The 4,722-nt window shown below is 27.1% G+C and overlaps 1 protein-coding gene across 3 annotated transcripts in view; it reads right to left on the minus strand.

Moving 5' to 3' along the window:
- LOC136076705 (NACHT, LRR and PYD domains-containing protein 1 homolog) overlaps positions 1-452 on the minus strand; it is a 71,568-nt gene extending 71,116 nt beyond the window's left edge. For 2 of the 3 annotated variants that reach the window (XM_065790067.1, XM_065790068.1), the window contains exon 1: positions 188-426. The gene's annotated coding sequence lies outside the window, so the exon portion shown is untranslated. Of the gene's footprint in view, positions 1-187 lie in introns of all 3 variants that reach the window. The other variant, XM_065790069.1, reaches the window with a different exon arrangement.
- Positions 453-4,722: the final 4,270 nt, after the last annotated feature.

Here is a 4,722-nt window from a genome sequence, read left to right on the forward strand (position 1 = left end):
CACCATTGTTGGATCAATGATGAACTCTTTTTGATGATCCAGCAATGGTGAAACTTCAATCAATCAATTTCAATACATTCCTTAATTTCTACACAAATTAAACATTTAATATATTGTTTGTTAACATTAAATGAAAACTTAGAAATATTCAAAATTCACAATCATTAAATTAAAAAAAAAGACATACTTGTTTAACTCGGCTTTTTGTTTATACCAGATGCAAAAAAAGAAATCTTAAATGTCTCACACCCATTTATTGACATGCTGCGATTTATGTCCGGATATCTTACTGTAAGTCCGGACTGTTATGCGGAACCTATTAAGAGTAAAACGCCCGGAGCTTGTTATGAGATAGTTGTCGATTCTGGATATTGTAAAGTTTGTTAATAATACAATTATATTTCTTGATCTGTTTAAACATAAACTAAAACTTTTACTTTTAAATAATGATAAAATTAAAGATTATTTCTAATTTATTTAGGAAGTGATTGTTCCTGGCAGAGCCGTGGCTAGGCTACGCATGACACTTTCGAACCCTTCACCTCCCCCCCTCCTCCGTTTTCCTCTCCTTCCTAACCCATTCCTTAAAATTTTTTTTTTAAAAGCCACTTTTTTATTTTTTTATTTTTTGGAAGATATAGAGATACTTTTGAATACAGAGGACTTTTTTTAGAAATTGACGATTGTGCTCGTCCACTTTAAAACCGGAATCCTCGTATAAAATATTCAGTACTTTAGTATTCTATACAAAAGAAAAATAAAGAACTTAATATTAAAAAGTGTAACCTTTGGTAAAAATAACCTTTATAATAATTTATATTTTTTTAACTGTCAAAGAAAAAGAAAACTTGTTAAAAATACTTTTTTTTTAAAAAAAAAAAAAAAAAAATTCCTATAATTCTTGAATTTAAGACTATTATTGTTTTTTTAATAGTTTATATTGTAAATATATACTTTATTAAGTATATATTTACCATATAAACTGATATTAATACAACCATATAAATTATTTATTTATATATATATGTATATATATATGAAAATATATATATGTATATATATGAAAATATATATATGTATATAAATATGAAAATATATATATGTATATATATTGTTTTTTCTTGTAAAGTGTTAAACTCTTTGCTTTTGATTGTTGCGATACGACAAGAGGCACGTTTAAATAGGGGATGAAAAGAGGTAGTGTTTTCCCCAACTCCACCTCTTGGGATGCATTTATTTTAAGACAAGTATAAATATATTATTATATATATATACCAATAATATTTTTATATGAGTGCAGAACATAGTTTCAGTTTTACGTTATAGTCTCCCTTTGGTTCTAAAAGAGATGTCTCTTTTTATAGTTTCCTTTTGCAACCAAGGAATATACAGGAAAATTTCGTGCGTTTTTACAAGAAGTTTAAAAAATATTGTGTTACATTAACAAGTTGTTTAGAAGATCTAAAACGGAAATTATTGTAGAGCTTACATTGTTGTTTATTTCAACTTAAGTTCAACTTTAAAAGTAAACGTTAAAAGTTTCAACGTTATTTCTTTTAATAAATAAAAACTTAAAGTTTTTTTTTTATTAAATAATAAATTAAAGTTAGCTAACGCAAATGTACTAATATTTTGGTATCGGTCCTGATTTAAAACAATATTTATTATTGGACAAAGATTTCTGCATGGAAAAGTTCTTTAAAAACTTTAATAAAAGTATTAATTTTGTGGTATGAAACTTACGATGAGTAATTTAGCAAAAACTAGAATAAATTAATTAGACTGCAATATACACTCGTTGTTTTGAAAGTCTTTTTACATTGTGTACTATACTTTAAATTGCATATTTTAGGTACGTGCTTTTTTAGCTTTTACGACACCGATTTTAAAGTTGAAATCTGTGACCACTTTTTAACAGCCTGCTTGAATTAGATTAAGTGTAGATGTATTTTGTTGTCCCATTTTTTTTTTTTTTTTTGAGTTTAGATCAACTTAGACTTTTTTTCAAAAGTAGAGTGCTTTAAGTTTGTTTTATTATGTAATTTTCTCAACGTTTTTAACGATTTCATTGGTATTGAAAACTTCGCTTCTGTTTTTGAAGTGCATTTGTTTTGAAGGCATATTAATTTATTTTTGTAACATTTCATTTAATTTTATACAACAATTTCCTATGTACCTGACAAATTTCATCAGAAAATATTGTCACGCTCATGCTCTATTTTGTCACGCAATAGAGGTACCAAAATATTTGGCTTCCAACTTTTTTTATGGTGGCTTGGGTTTGAATCACAATTATAATGAGCACATAATTACTATATTTAATATATATTTAATTTAGAGTTATATATTATTTATGGTATATAGTTATATATTATGATATTATTTAATATAATTTTAGCGAATATATAGTAACTGTGATAACAATATAATAAATAAATCATAAATATTACTACAGTATTATTGTTTTTTTGTTTTGTTAAAATTGATTATGAGATGATCAATTTGAATAATTGTAGAAACTTTTTTTAGTACATCATGAGCCCCAAAAAGAGTCACAGTGTATTTTATGGTAAAGCTAAAAATTATTTGCTTGCAACTATCAATTGCCTGCTCAATTAAACAACGACTTTAGAAAAGGGCATGTATTGTATATAATCATAACCAACAGTGAATTATTTTAAATAATTGCTAAACTAGTCAATAACCTTTCCAACTTTAAAGTGTGTCAAAATTAGATCATGCATCAAAAGTCAATATAATTAAATTTTCTGCACACAATTTTTCAAAAGGTTCTAAACATTTGATTGATATCTGCAACCAGTACTTTGTATTACAAGCAAAAAAATCTGCTACATCAGTTTCAATGCAGTTAACCACAACTTCGACTGACACACTTTTGTATTTGTTATTGCTATTTTCTCTACTTGGCTCTACTGACCTCTTCTGATGAACCAAAACTATCCAGGTTGAGATCATACCAGTTGAGTCCCATAAAAAACGTTTTGAGAAAGAGGTTAGCCATTTTGGTAAATAAAATGACTATTAAGAAACGAAAGCATAATGAGAAAAATTTAGAAGATAAAGCAAAAGCAAGGTCATATTGATTTAAACATGATAATCAAGTTGTTGTTTGCAAGAATAAGACGATCTCTCAGCTTTGAAAAAAACTAGAAGAAAAGCACCATAATCTACCTTTAAAGAAACTTCAAAATGGCACTTTTTGTTTAAAGCAACAGTTAACATTTACGCAGAGCAAGTTATCCGATCAAAAATGTATGTTATGTCAACTGATTGCTGATAAAACTCTGTGATTCTTGTACAGCAAAATGATAAACTGATTTTGCTGGAGTGGACGGAACAAATGCAATTTTAAAATTCAAAAATTTTAAACAAATTAATTTTAATTTTTTTAATACATTTTCTGGTGAAAACGTACATCACTTTTAAAAGAACATTGATCCTGATGTAAACATTCTTAACAATTATTCCTTAGGAACTAACTATTTTAAAGTTCATGAGGTTACAACTATTCTAAACAAATCACTACATTGCATGTCATTAAGAAATATAAATATTAGAAACATGAGCAAAAACATTGAAAATCTAAAATTAATGCTAAATAATATAAATTTTAAATTCAGTATAATCTGTCTTACAGAATCCTGATGTCAGAGTGAAGATATGAGTAACACTAATTTGAATTTAACAGATTATAAGTCTTTTCACCAACCAAGAAAAAATGGTATTGGTGGAGGCGTATGCATATTTATTCACAACTCGATGACGTGTAAAAAAATAGATAGCCAAAGTGTGAATAACTCGAACTGTGAATCATTATCTATAGAGATGGTTAACCGAAAAGTAAAAAAAATTCGCGTATAACAGCTTTATATCGACCACCCGATGGCAATTACAATTAATTTGAAACTTAAGTTTCAAACTAATTGTAATTGCCATCCGGTTTAAGTTCGACTTAAGGTGAATGTTAATTCAAACCTCAAAAAAATATCTATACTTACTCGGAGACTTTAATTTAAACTTGATAAATTTAAACACTGATAATCACGTGAAAAGTTTCATAAATACTCCTTCTCAGTTTAGTGCTTACCCCATGATTAACAAGCCGACGCGCGTAACTCGAAAATCATCATCTATCATAGATAATATTATCACTAATAATTATAGTAACTCGACAATCAACAGTTGTATAATAAAAACGGATATCAGTGACCATTATCCTGTTTTTCTAACAACAAATACTAAATGCTGTATAAATAAAAAATCCTTAACAGCATATATAGGACATGTAAACAAAGACTCGATTGCGATCTTTAGACAGCTTTTGCTTGAAATCAATTGGGAACTATTGAATGATTGCAATGACACACGTAGCGCATACGATTTCTTTATCCGCGTCTTTACAAGGCAATATGACAAAGCTTTTCCAAAAATTCAGAAAGTTGTAAAATCCAAAAATGCGCATAGTCCGTGGATAATTAATGGTCTTTTAAATTCATCAATAAATAAAAACTATACGAAAAATTTTTAAAAAACAAAAACTATGCAAACGAAACTAAATATAAAAAATACAAAAATTATTTCGAAAAAATAAAAAAGCAATCTAAAAAAAACCTTCTATTCTGGTCTTCTCCAGAAATCATTTGGAAGCGCTAAAAAAACTTGGACTATAATAAAAAAAAAATAACAGAGAAAACGAAAATT

This window comes from Hydra vulgaris, chromosome 02 (genome assembly GCF_038396675.1).
Source record: "Hydra vulgaris chromosome 02, alternate assembly HydraT2T_AEP".
Lineage (NCBI taxonomy): Eukaryota > Metazoa > Cnidaria > Hydrozoa > Anthoathecata > Hydridae > Hydra > Hydra vulgaris.